The sequence below is a fragment of the Giraffa tippelskirchi genome, chromosome 1, assembly GCF_054371585.1.
Source record: "Giraffa tippelskirchi isolate mGirTip1 chromosome 1, T2T-mGirTip1v1.2.pri, whole genome shotgun sequence".
Taxonomy (NCBI): domain Eukaryota; kingdom Metazoa; phylum Chordata; class Mammalia; order Artiodactyla; family Giraffidae; genus Giraffa; species Giraffa tippelskirchi.
The window spans coordinates 198,132,793-198,147,699 of NC_137275.1; the positions used below are offsets into that span (position 1 = coordinate 198,132,793).

General features: G+C 38.1%; 1 protein-coding gene across 15 annotated transcripts in view; it reads right to left on the minus strand.

The window, feature by feature from the left end:
• FANCC (FA complementation group C) overlaps nucleotides 1–14,907 on the minus strand; it is a 303,173-nt gene that overhangs the window by 284,760 nt on the left and 3,506 nt on the right. For 2 of the 15 annotated variants that reach the window (XM_081522651.1, XM_081522713.1), the window contains exon 2: nucleotides 7,348–7,469. The exons of 12 other annotated variants lie outside the window; for them this stretch is intronic. The gene's annotated coding sequence lies outside the window, so the exon portion shown is untranslated. Of the gene's footprint in view, nucleotides 1–7,347; nucleotides 7,470–13,685; nucleotides 13,737–14,907 lie in introns of those variants that run through there. One more of the 15 variants, XM_081522683.1, reaches the window with a different exon arrangement.

Below are 14,907 nucleotides of genomic sequence, written 5' to 3' on the forward strand. Positions count from 1 at the left end.
AAACTATCAATTGAGTATAACTAGTACAGTGACCAGAAATAATTTACTTCCCACACACCATTTTAAGAAGGTACTAGAGGATGTGCTCCCCCAAAAGCAAGGAGTTAACCAAGAAAGAGGACATAGTAAAGAGAAGATATAGATAATACCAGAGAAAGAACAGAAGAATGGATGATAATGAAGAAAAATCCTCGGATGGTTGCAAAGAAGCTTTTAAACAAGAAAAGAAGGGGTTATTTATATCTGCCCAGATTTCCATCTCATGTAAATACCAAAAGAGTTAAAAGAAACCTCCACAAACTCTTACAGTAAGAAAAAGAGGAAGGCAAAAGCAACAGCAGCAGTCATTGTGGTATACCAATCTTCTATGTTGACAGAAACATCCAAAGCTCTTCTGAATAAGGGATAACAAGATCAGCTACGTGCTTTCACAACTACCAATGTTAGGTTACAACATGGTACTTGACAATGGCTGGCAATTCTCCTGATCAAAAAAATACGTTCGACGGAAGTTAGAGAACAAATGTAAATGAGAGATTCTACTGGCTTCTTTTGATAAATGCCTCTTTTTATTCAAGGACTAGGGATAGTTTATCAACAGTCACATAACTGCTCCATTACCCAATTTAAAGGCTCCCTCAAAACTCTAGATAAGAAATTCAGAAAAGGCAAATGAATTTTAAAATCTAGTCAACAACAAACAAGGGAACAAAACCAAAATAACCACCTGCCTCCTCCTCCCCACCCCCTACCTCTCAGAACTACTAGCCCAGTTCATTCAAACAGCTTAAATTTGATCCTTATATACTCAAAATTCATACAAGATGTCTTAGGATATCAGAGCACAGAATGTAACTCTAGAAAACATTATAATGCTGAATTGATACTCAACCAGTCGTACCACTAAGTGGAAAACAAGGAGAAAAGTAAATTAGAGTGGTGCAGATTTTGAATGCTTGTCCCACCCTGGTCTAGCTGAAAGGCAAAACCGCAAGAAACATGCTCAGAATCATTTTGAATCATTTTAATAAAATTCCTTAAATACAGGATTCTAAAATGTCAAACTAATACAATCTTAAAATAGCAACTATTTTTAGTGTCTTTTGACCAAAGCAATTGGATTCCACTAGCAGCTAATTTTTGCCAAATTTAATTCTAACAAACTCATTTAAGTTAAAAGGTCATAAATAAAGAATAAAATATTTATACCATATTTTTGCATTCCTACAATTCAAAAACAACAGGATCAAATTTTTTCCAGGCCGTGAATAAACATGCCATACTTTAGGCTAAAAGCGTATTTTATTCCAAAATCAGGAGTGAAAATGAAGCTCAAAAGAAATGACCTCCCAGTCCTGAATTCAGTGGCATTAATATTAATGACAATCCCACTCATTTCAAAGGCATGTCCCAGAGTGTTTATATTATGAAAAATGGGTCTGGAATGTCATCTTCAGTAAATTTTAAATTGTTTAATCTGAGGTTTGCTAGATTTGTAACAGCTGCACTTGTGTTTACAACTATAATTTACAGCGTGGCACTCTTTTACACATTTTTTGGATATAGTTGGTACAAACATGTTGTACTGATCAATGGAAATGAGTTTGGTATCTCTCTATAGCTACACGTTTAGTCAGAATAAAGTTTTGTTTTGGATTAACATTGTAAAACAAATGCATCATAGACCTTCAGAAGTTTTATGGTATTGGTTAGAGAAGGATAGGACAAAAACTTCCATTCATATACAAACATTTGGAAAATGACTCAATTTGTGTTTGTAGAATTCAAATTTTGTTTGGGGAAAAGATATACATATCAAATACACTGTGGGTCTAATTTGTTTGCTGGCATTCATTGAGAGTCTTGGGGCACATTACCAAGTAGAAACTGGTTAGGCAGTATTCAAAAATTACATTTCTTCTAATGCCTCTATTTACACAGTAGAAAGATGCAACAAAAAAGTCTGCCAAAAACTTGCTTAAGAATGCTTCAATAGGAAGCATCAGAAACCCTTGATATGGAGCTGCTGGTGCAATGAAAAGAGCACCAGACAAGAGTTAGTTTCCTGGGAAAACACTCAACAGCTTTGCCACTAAGCAACCTCATTTTCCTTCTCTGTAAACATTTTGAAGAGAAATTATTATTGAAGGTGAATATTTTCTGCTAAAATCAGTTGACTCTTTTAGTAACTGAAAACATTATCATGCTATAAGAATTAAGACACATTTAAAAGATGCACAACAGAAGTAACCCCAGCAGTTCTTCAGCAGCTATCTTCTTTTGGGCAATCTCTCAGGAACCCCTAATCCTGGTCCAAACTAATTTTTTTGAAAAGCCTCCACTCTATTTTTCTTTTTGTTTGAATACCTGTCTTACTTTGGTATGTATGGTTTCATGGAAGCATGAAACACATTTAGTAGGGTTTATGACCAAGGTAATATTAGAAATGAACCAAGATATTAAGAAGAGGTGGCAAGAATACACAGAAGAACTATACAAAAAAGATCTTCACGACCCAGATAATCACGATGGTGTGATCACTCACCTAGAGCCAGACATCTGAGAATGTGAAGTCAAGTGGGCCTTAGGAAACATCACTACAAACGAAGCTAGTGGAGTGGAGGTGATGGAATTTCAGTTGAGCTATTTCAAATCCTAAAAGATGATGTTGTGAAAGTGCTGCACTCAATATGCCAGCAAATTTGGAAAAGTCAGCAGTGGCCACAGGACTTGAAAAGGTCAGTTTTCATTCCAATCCCAAAGAAAGGAAATGCGAAAGAATGCTCAAACTACTGCACAATTGCACTCATCTCACACGCTAGTAAAGTGATGCTCAAAATTCTCCAAACCAGGCTACAGCAATATGTGAACCGTGAACTTCCAGATGTTCAAGCTGGTTTTAGAAAAGGCAGAAGAACCAGAGATCAAATTGCCAACATCCGCTGGATCATCGAAAAAGCAAGAGAGTTCCAGAAAAACATCTATTTCTGCTTTACTGACTATGCCAAAACCTTTGACTGTGTGGATCACAATAAACTGTGGAAAATTCTGAAAGAGATGGGAATACCAGACCACCTGACCTGCCTTTTAAGAAACCTGTATGCAGGTCAGGAAGCAACAGTTAGAACTGGACATGGAACAACAGATTGGTTCCAAATAGGAATAGGAGTACGTCAAGGCTGTATATGCAGAGTACATCATGAGAAACGCTGGGCTAGAGGAAGCACAAGTGGGAATCAAGATTGCTGGGAGAAATATCAATAACCTCAGATATGCAGATGACACCACCCTTATGGCAGAAAGTGAAGAGGAACTAAAGAGCCTCTTGATGAAAGTGAAAGAGGAGAGTGAAAAAGTTGGCTTAAAGCTCAACATTCAGAAAACTAAGATCATGGCATCCGGTCCCATCACTTATGGCAAATAGATGGGGAAACAGTGGAAACAGTGAGGGACTTTATTTTGGGGGGCTCCAAAATCACTGCAGATGGTGACTGCAGCCATGAAATTAAAAGACGCTTACTCCTTGGAAGGAAAGTTATGACCAACCTAGACAACATATTAAAAAGCAGAGACACTACTTTGCCAACAAAGGTCCGTCTAGTCAAGGCTATGGTTTTTCCAGTGGTCATGTGTGGTTGTGAGAGTCGGACTATAAAGAAAGCTGAGCGCCGCAGAATTGATGCTTTTGAATTGTGGTGTTGGAGGAGACTCTTGAGAGTCCCTTGGACTGCAAGGACATCCAACCAGTTCATCCTAAAGGAAATCAGTCCTAAATGTTCATTGGAAGGTCTGATATTGAAGCTGAAACTCCAATCCTTTGGCCACCTGATGCGAAGAGCTGACTCATTTGAAAAGACCCTGATCTGAACTGATCATGAAAAGAAGCACAGTTGTGCAGTAATTTCTTTGAATTTTGAAGGCAACACATATCACATTTGCATGCACTAGTTTGACCCATCTATAGAGTCATGGGTAAAGCTGCCTGCTTTGAGTAGAATCAGAGCAAGAAAAGGCTCTGAAGCTCAGATCCTTCAGGAATAAAGGTCTGCTCATTTACCAGGCAAAAAAACTCTAACCATCTAAGGCTCTGGCTGAGGGCCAAGGAAATATGGAATAAGTTGTACAAAGAAGTCAAGGATATCAATTATGGCCTTGTGGTCAACTAGAGGAGCAAGGATTGTAATAGTTTTACATATTTTCTATTTGCTCAATATATGTGTATGTGTATATATATGTATTAATATACATTATTTTATATATATATATACACACACATATGTTAGCAAATTTCCTTTTCTTATCATTTTTATTTTATGGACAAGTTGTTAGAAGACGGCTTTACAATTTTGTCTTTACACAACAGAACATTCAGTGGGACTATGGCTGATTTCAGAAAGTGTTTAGAGACTCCTTTTAATTTTGGCATGAATCATAGACCACCACCCTACCCTGCTGGGGGTTACTGTCTCCTGTGCAGAAGAGTGCGGAAGGACTCTTCGTTCTCAGAGAGTGGAGTGAAGACCGCAAACAAACTGGCCCTGTCCATGGCGCCCAAGGGCAACAGCGTGCTACACCTGCTGCTGTGGGTGTGCCCTGACTGCCCGTGCACGGTAGAGAAGGAGGAGCGCCACAGTAGCCTCGACCAGCCGGCGATTTTGCTGTTTCGAATGACGCTCCTGGAGCACAGGTTTACTCATCCTGGTGTATATACATGTAGCAAAGGAATTGTTGAGTCACAGAGTTAGTTCAGCTTGTAAAGAATGCACCTGCAATGCAGGAGACCCGGCTGGATTCCTGGGTCAGGAAGGTCCCCCCTGGAGAAAGGATAGGCTACCTACTCCAGTATTCTTGGGCTTCCCTAGTGGCTCAGATGGTAAAGAATCTGCCTGCAATGAGGAAGACCTGGGTTCAATCCCTGGGTTGGGAAGATCCCCTGGGGGAGGACATGGCAACCCACTCCATTATTCTTGCCTAGAGAATCCCCATGGACAGTGGAGCCTGATGGGCTACAGTCCTGGGGTCACAGAGAATCGGACACGACTGAGCGACTAAGCCATGGCTGATTTTGAAATGTGATATAGTAAGCAATTAATACAAAGACTCTTGGAATTGTGCATTTGCTCACTTGGAAAAAGAAAATAATTTCTTCACTTGTAAGAATAACTTTATCTTGTTGGATAGAAATACAGTTGTTAGTTGTTGTACAATCAAACAACCGGCCTTAATAAATTTTAAAAGCACATGTTCTGACCACAATGGACTTAAATTTGGATATCAACACTAAACACACATGAAATCCTAAAATATTTGGAAATTAAACTCACACTTCTAAATAACCAATGGGTCAAAAAAGAGATCGCATAGTAAACTGAAAATATCTTGAACTGATGACAAAAACATAAACATATCAAAATTTGGGGCCTAAGCAGTGCTTAAAGAGAAATTTGTAACTGAACGGTTGTATTAGAAAAGAATAAAGGTCTCAAATCAATAACTTAAGCTTCTACCTTAGGAAACTAGAAAAAGAACAACAAGCTAAACCTAAAGCAAGCAGAAGGAAAGCTATAATAAAGATTACAGTGGAAATCAATGAAAACAGAAAAACAACAGGTAAAATCAATGAAACAAAAAGTTGGTTCTTGAAAATATCAAGAACAATAAACTTTTAGCTACACTAAGCAAGAAGAGAAAAAGACAGTAACTACCCCAATCAGAAATGAAACAGGAGGCATCATTATTGCCTCAATAGGATCACTTTTATGCCAATAAATAACACAACTTAGATAACAGGGGGGAAAATCCTAGAGAGAAGCAACTTACCAAAACTTATTCAAGAAGAAAGAGAAAATCAAAATTGACTTGTAACATGTAAAGACATTGAAGCTGTCATTTAAATTTTCCCGATAAAGAAAAATTCATTAACAGATAACTTCATGGATGAATTCCACCAAATATTTAAAGAAGAAATAATACTAATCCTTTACAAACTCTTTCAGAAAATGTAAGAGGAGAGAACACTTCCCAACTCATATTAAAATGCCAGAATTACCATAAGATCAGTCAAAGAAAGACAGCACAAGAAAATTACCTGCCAGTATTCCTCAAAAACACAGACACAAAATCCTAAACAAAACATTACTAAACCAAATCCAGTAACACATAAAAAGGATTATATACCACGACCAAGTAGGATTTATCCTAGGAATGCAAAGCTAGCATAGCAATAAAAAATCAATTAATGTAACAAGTTATATTAACAGAATAAAGTAACTAACCACATGGTTATCTCAATAGATACAGAAAAGCATCTAACAAAATCCAACATTTATTCATGATACGAGCTCTCAACAATCTAGGAACAGAAGCAAAGTTTCCCAGCTTTCTGAAAGGGCAGCTCTGAAAAGATCACAGTGCTACCATCATTCCTATTGGTAAAAGAGTAATAGGGAAGAACAAATCTGACTCGACATTAGACCTATTTCTTTCGCTTTAGTTAACAATGGCTGCGTATAGCCTGAAATATACAGGATAGCCTATTTTCAAGGCTGATCTTTAAAAGTCCATTCATATACAGATAAGAAGTTGCAGAAGAGGGAATAACATTTGCTGGAGGTTTACAACATCATGACCTGACCTATGTGGACAGCTGCAGGAACAAAGAATTCCTGCACCAGCAGTCTGCAACAACCAACCAACCAAGTGAGAGAGTCAATTCCTAGGCAGATTGATAAGAAGCCCAGGGGTCCCCAAGGAGAGAGGGGTCTGGAATTCTCAAGAAGGAGGAAAGGACAACCTTTTTTTCCCTCTACATTCCTTAGGATTATATAACAATAATGTATCCTGCTTGAGGACAGTCTCTGAAAAAAAAACCTTCTGGCTAATCCTGTTATCTTAAAATGTAAATTATGGGAGTAGGTCTAGAAAGGTCTTTACAAACACCAGACATTCTTTTGATTCACTGTAATAACTAATTAAAGTATATAACTCCATTGCTAACACTAGCGAAGGGGCACTCTTTCTGCCCCCTTCTGATGTCTATGTCAGAAGCTTTCTCTATCTCTTTTATACTTTAATAAAACTTTACTACACAAAAGCTCTGAGCCATCAAGCCTCCTCTCTGGCCCCAGATTGAATTCTTCTCCCAGGGAGGCCAAGAATCCCAGCGTCTTTCATGGTTCAGCAACAATGTTTCACAAGGGCACCCTTTCCTCACTTTGCCCTTAAAAATGCTTTGCTGTAACCTTTCAGGGAGTTTGGGACTGGGGGGGGGGGGGCAGGTGCAAGGAATAAGCCACCTGTCTCCTTGCATGGCCCTGCAATAAACTTTTCTCTGCTCCAAACACCAACCTTTCAATTTTGTTTGGCGTCACTGTGCATGGGGCACACAAGATTAAATGCTTTCCCCTAAGATCAGGAACAAGTCAATAAGGTCCACGCTCCTCACTTCTGTTCACAACGTATTGGAGGTTCTAGGCAAAAAAAAAAAAAAATTAAAGGCATCTAGATACAAAGATGTATCTAGTCAATCCTAAAGGAAATCAGTCCTGAATATTAATTGAAAGAACTGATGCTGAAGCTCCAATACTTTGGCCACCTGATGACAAAGAACTGACTCAATGGAAAAGACCCTGATGCTGGGAAAGATTGAAGGCAGGAGGAGAAGGGGACGACAGAGGATGAGATGGCTGGATGGCATCACTGACTCAATGGACATGAGTTTGACAAGCTCCGGGAGTTGGTAATGGACAGGAAGCCTGGCGAGCTGCAGCCCATGGGGTCGCAAAGAGTCGGACACGACTGAGCGACTGAACTGAACTGAGATACAATAAGTAAAACTGTCTGTATTCACAAATGACATGACATTTATGTAGAAAATTCTAAGGAATTCACCAAAAAAACCCTGCTTAATATAATAGTAAAGTAAGGTTGCAGGACACAAGATAAATAAACAAAAATCAATTATGCTTTTACATACTGGCAATGAATAATCCAAAAACAAAATCTGAAAAATTCTACTCACAATAGCACAAAAAAGTTAAACACTTCAAAATAAAGTTAACAAAAGAAGGGCAAGACTTGTATACTGAAAATTACAAAACATTGCTAAGAGAAATGAAATGTCATACAAAACAGAAAGACAGTCCATATTCATGTTAAGATGGCAACAGCAATTCTCCCCCAAACAAATCCACAGATGCTATGCAATTTCTATCAAAATCCATCACAGTAGGCTTTTTTGGAAAAAATGACAAACTAATACAAAAATGTATATGGAAATCTAAGGCAACCAGCATAGCCAAAACAATTTTGAAAAAGAAAAAAAATCAGAAGACTTATACCACCCAATTTCAACATTAACTATAAAGATACCATATAATCAAGACAGTATGGTGCTGGTATGAGAAGAGGCAAAACAATGACTCAAACAGAAATGAGAGTCTAGAAATAATTTATGGTCACTTGATTTTTGACAAAGGTGCAAAGGCAATTAAATGGGAAAATGATCTTTTTATTTTTCCTCAACAAATAATACTAAAACAACTGGCTATCCATACACACAAAAAAGATGAATTTGGATCCATACTGCAAACCATACACAAAAGTTAACAGAAATTGAACATAAACCTAAAGCATTATTAAAAAAAAAAAAAACTGATAAACTGGACTTCTTCAAAATAAAAACTTGTATTTCAAAAGCTACCATGGAGAAAATTAAAAGACAAGCAACAGACTGGGTAATAAATTATTTACTGAAATAATTTATAAAACATATATTGGGCTTGAACCCAGAATACACAAAGAATGTGTACAGCCAAGTAAGAAGGCAAACCAATCCAAAAAATGGACAAAAGATTTCAGTAGACATTTCAAAGACAACATAGGAACAGTATATAAGCACATGAAAATATGTTCAACAAAATGGGTAAACAAAATGTAGTATACTCACACAATGGATATTTATCAATAAACAGGAACAAACTATGGATACATGCTACAACATGGATGAATCTCAAAACCATCATGCTAAATGAGCCAGGCACAAGACGGCACTTATTTCATAAATCCATCTCTCTGAAATGTCCATAAAAGGCTAATTGATAGTGACAGAAAGCAAATCAATGGTTGCCTGGGGCTAACAGCCAGCACCAGGTCTGAGTACAAAATCTGCAGAGGCAAATTTATTAAGGTGATGTAAAATTTCTATAACTGAATTGCTGTGATCACTGCACAATCTCAAAAATCTTCTAAATTTACTAAAAATCACTTATTTAGAAAAGAGGATACAGCTTCCAAAAGGTGATTTTTATATGAACTCTGCTTTCCTGTTATTAGAGATACGTAACAGGAAGATTATAGATGTTCCTATCTTAACAGGGAAATGTTTTCTACACACTCAGCAGAGTTTATTGAAGAGCCTAAGAGAATGAATGGACCAGGTAACTTTGCAAAGTCTCTTCAAAAATCAGTCCAAAAATGTCTTTTTTTAGATGTGTTTCATGGGGTAGTGATAGGCTTGCTACCATTATTACACGGATTTGGGCTATCTTTTTAAGGTAAATGTTTTTCCCATTACAGCTACAAACAAAATAAAATAAAGATATGTAAAAATAGAGATCTGTATTTTTCATGTTCTTAAAAAAGAAAGTCCAAAAAAAGTGTGATATTTAGTAGAAAATTTAAAGTGCTCAAGATTTGCCTTTTTATCCATTTTGTCTATTTTCTGATGAACTTTTAAAGTTTTTCCTTCTCTACCTCCACTGCATTTTTATTAAAACACTGCAAAGTCAATGCACTTCTTTTATAGATGTTCTTTCACACTAAAAGGTCACTCATTCAAGATCTATGAACAAAAACAGAAAATGTACATACTCCAGCCTAAAATAAAATTGAATAAATCCATTTGGGGGGATCAAAATGGCAGAATAAGAGGACATGCAGGTCACCTTTCCCCATAAATACCGCAAAAATACATCTATATGTGGAACAATTCTCAAGGAAAACTAACTGGAAACTGGCAGAAGAACTCCTATAAAATCAAGGCTGTAATAAAGATACACACATAATCAGGCAGGACAGAAGGAAGAGTAATGGGTTGGACCTATGCCCCTGGGAGGGGACTCAGAGGAAAAGGGAGATCACACAAGCAGACACTTATCCTGTGAAAGTGAGTGGGTCAAGCCACAGAATGGGTGTCCCAGTCCTGGGGACGTATATGGATGAGACAAGCCCCCTTGGCTGCTACTAGGACAGACAGAAAGACTGAAGAAGTCAAGACTCCACTAGCAAGAGGTGCATAGGTATTGCCTCACCCCTAGACAGGGAAGAGAGAGGTCTGTCTTAGAGGCTGCTCCCTTGCCACATTCCCCAGTCCACTCTGAGAAAAATCCCTGCCCCTTCTCTGTCCATGTCACAGCTTGGCCCTGGCTCTAGAGTAGCCAGGACCTGAGGAAAGATTCAATCTAGGGACACAGAGGTGACAAGAGGGTCCAGGGTGTGGGCCTGGTAAGGCAGCAGCAGCCACTGCTGATGCTTATTTACAGTACCACAGTGCCACTGGGGAAGTCCAATCATCTCAATAGATGCAGAAAAACCATTTGACAAATTTCAACATTCATTCATGATAAAAATTGGATATGGTGGGAATATATCTCAACATAACAAAAGACATTTATGACAAATCCACAGCCAACACAATTAATACCCAACTATTAAATGAAATTAAAAGTTTCAACTTTTTCAGTTGAAACCCTTTCAACTAAATTAAAAATCCAGACAAAGATGCCGACTCTTGTCATTTCCATTGGCAGTCCTAGACACAGCAATAAGACAAGAAAAATAAATAAAAGGTATCCAAATTGGAAGGAAACAAGTAAAACTGTCACTATTTGCAGATGACATGATACTCTATAGAGAACCTTAGAGTTTCCACACAAAACTATAAAAATAAATGAAATCAGCAAGACTGCAGGATACAAGATTAATATATAGAAATCTGTTGTATTAATAATCTGTTACACTAACAATGAAACATCAGAAAAAGTAAAACAATAAACATATTTAAAATTGCACCCCAAAAAATAAACATAATAAACTTACAGAGGAAGTAAAAGACTTATACTCTGAAAATTATAAAACAAGGATGAAGGAAACTGAAATGATTCAAAAGAAAAAGGGGGAATAAAATACAAATGGAAAGACAACTCATGTGCTTGGACTACATGAATTAAAATTATTAAAGAGCCCATACTATCCAAAGCAATCTACAGATTTAATGTAATCTCTATCAAAATACCCTTAATGTTTTTCACAGGATGAAAGCAAATAATCCTAAAATTATATGGAACCACAAAAAAAACCTGAATTGCCAAAGCATCTTGAGAAAAAAATAGTAAACTGGATGTATAACCCTCCCTGAATTCAGACTATAATGCAAAGTCACAGTAATCAAAACAGCATGGTATTGTCAGAAAAACAGACACATAGATCAATGGAACAGAATACAGAGCCCCAAACAAATCCATGCACCAATGGTCAATTACTCTGTGACAAAGGAGGCAAGAATATACAATAGAGAAATGATAGTCTCTTGAATAACTGGTGTTAGGAAAACTGTACAACCATATGTAAAACAATGAAATTAGGAGATTTCCTCACATCACATACAAAAATAAACTCAAAATGGTTTAAAGACCTAAATGTTTAAGACCTGAAACCATAAAACTCCCAAAACAGAACAGCGTTGGAACAGTTTTACACAAATTTAGCACTATTTTCTTAGATCAGTCTTCTAAGGCAAAATAAATAAAAGCAAAAACAAACAAATGGGCCTCTATCACCTCCACTAGCTTTGTTGGTAATAATGCTTCCTAAGACCCACTTGATGTCACACTCCAGGGTGTCTGGCTCTAGGTTAGTGACCATACACCACCATGGTTATCCAGGTCATTAAGACCCTTTTTATATATCTCTTCGGTGTATTCTTGTGACTTCTTCTTAATCTCTTTTGCTTCTGTGAGCTCCTTGCCATTGCTGTCTCTTCTCATGCCCATCTTTGCATGAAATGTTCCCTTGATATCTCCAATTTTCTTGAAGAGATCTCTAGTCTTTCCTATTCTATTGTTTTCCTCTACTTCTTTGAATTGTTCAATTAAGAAGGCTTTCTTATTTCTTGTTGCTCTTCTCTGGAACTCTGGATTCAGTTTGGTATATCTTTCCCTTTCTCCTTCGCTTTTTGCTTCTCTTATTTTCTCAGCTATTTGTAAAGCCTCCTCAGACAACCACTTTGCCTTCCTGCATTCCTTTCTCTTTGTAATGGTCTTCATCACTGCATCTTGTACAATGTTATGAACACAGTTCTTCAGGCACTCATCTACCAGAACTAATGTCTTGAATCTGTTTATCACCTCCACTGTATAATCATAAGGGATTTGATTTAGGTCATGCCTGAATGACCTAGTGGTTTTCCCTACTTTCTTCAATTTAAGCCTGAATTTTGCAATAAAGAGTTCATGATCTGAGCCAGTCAGCTCCAGGTCTTTTTGCTGACTGTATAGAGCTTCTCTATCTTCGGCTGCAAAGAATATAATCAATCTGATTTCGATATTGACCATCTGGTGATGTCCATGTGTAGTCATCTCTTGCATTGCTAGAAAAGGGTTTTTGCTATCACTAATGTGTTCTCTTGACAAACTCCAGTAGCCTTTGCCCTGCTTCATGTTGTACTCCAAGGCCAATTCTGCCTGTTACTCCAGGTATCTCTCGATTTCCTACTTTTGCATTCCAACCTTCTATGATGAAAAGAACATCCTTTTTTTTTTTTCTGGTGTAAGTTCTAGAAGGTCTTTAAGTCTTCATAGAACAATTCAACTTCAGCTTCTTTGGCATTAGTAGGTGGGACATAGACTTGGATTGGAAGGGAAGGAAGGGAAGTCAATCAGTCGTGTCCGACTCTTTGCGACCCCGTGGACTGTAGCCTACCAGGCTCCTCCGTCCATGGGATTCTCCAGGCAAGAATACTGGAGTGGTTTGCCATTTCCTTCTCCAGGGGATCTTCCTGACCCAGGGATCGAACCCAGGTCTCCCGCATTGGAGGCAGACGCTTTAACCTCTGAGCCACCAGGGGAGTCTTGGATTACTGTGATGTTAAATGGCTTGCTCTGGAAACGAATTGAGATTGCTCTGTCATTTTTAAGACTGCTCCTAAGTATTGCATTTCAGACTCTTTTGTTGACTATGAAGGCTACTCTATTTCTTCTAAGGGATTATTTCCCACAGTAGTAGATATAATGGTCACCTGAATTAAATTTGCCCATTCCCATCCATTTTAGTTCACTGATTTCTAAAATGTTGATTTTCACTCTTGCCATCTCCTGCTTGTCCACATCCAATTTACCTTGATTCGTGGACCTAACATTCCGGGTTCCTATGAAATATTGTTCTCTACAGCATCGGACTTTACTTTTACCACCAGACACATCCACAACTGAATGTCATTTCCACTCTGGCCCAGCTCTCCTCCCTGGTAGCATACTGGACACCTACAAATCTGGAGTGTCATTAAAGGACTGAAACAGTATGGACCAACAGAAGCAGAAGATATTAAGAAGAGAAGGCAAGAATACACAGAAGAACTATACAGAAAAGATCTTCATGACTCAGATAATCACAATGGTGTGATCACTCACCTAGAGCCAGATATCCTGGAGCGCAAAGTCAAGTGAGCCTTAGGAAGCATCACTATGGACAAAGCTAGTGGAGGTGATGGAATTCCAAATTCTAAAAGATGATGCTGTTAAAATGCTGCACTCAATATGCCAGCAAATTTGGAAAACTCAGCAGTGGCCACAGGACTGGAAAAGGTCAGTTTTCATTCCAGTCTCAAAGAAAGGCAATGCCAAAGAATGTTTAAACTACTGCACAATTGCACTCATCTCACACACTAGCAAAGTAATGCTCAAAATTCTCCAAGCCAGGCTTCAACAGCAGGTGAATTGAGAACTTCCAGATGTTCAAGTTGGATTTAGAAAAAGCAGAGGAACCAGAGATCAAATTGCCAACATCCGCTGGATCATCGAAAAAGCAAGAGAATTCCAGAAAAGCATCTACTTCTGCTTCACTGAGTATGCTAAAACCTTTGACTGTGTGGATCACAACAAACTGTGGAAAATTCTTCAAGAGATGGGAATACCAGACCACCTTACCTACCTCCTGAGAAATCTGTATGCAGGTCAAGAAGCTACAGTTAGAACTGGACATGGAACAACAGATCAGTTCCAAATTGGGAAAGGAGTATATCAAGGCTGTATATTGTCACCTTGCTTACTTAACTTATATGCACAGCACACCATGCAAAGTGCTGGACTGGATGAAGCACAAGCTGGAATCAAGATTACTGGGAGAAATATCAATAATCTCAGATATGTAGATGACACCACCCTTATGGCAGAAAGTGAAGAGGAACTAAAGAGCCTCCTGATGAAAGTAAAAGTGAAGAGAGAAAAAGCTGGCTTAAGACTCAAAATTCAAAAAACAAAGATCATGGCATCCAGTCTCATCATTTCACGGCAAATATGCGAGGAAACAGTGGAAACAGTAACAGCCTTTATTTTGGGGGGCTCCAAAATCACTGCACATGGTGTCTGTAGCCATGAAATTAAAAGACGCTTTTCCTTGGAAGAAAAGCTATGACAAACCTAGGCAACATATTAAAAAGCAGAGACATTACTTTACCAACAAAGGTCCGTATAGTCAAAGCTATGGTTTTTGCAGTAGTCACATATGGATGTGAGAGCTGGACCATTAGGAAAGCTGAGTGCAGAAGAATTGATGCTTCTGAACTGTGGTTTTGGAGAAGACTCTTGAGAGTCCCTTGGACTGCAAGGAGATCGAACCAGTCAATCCTAAAGG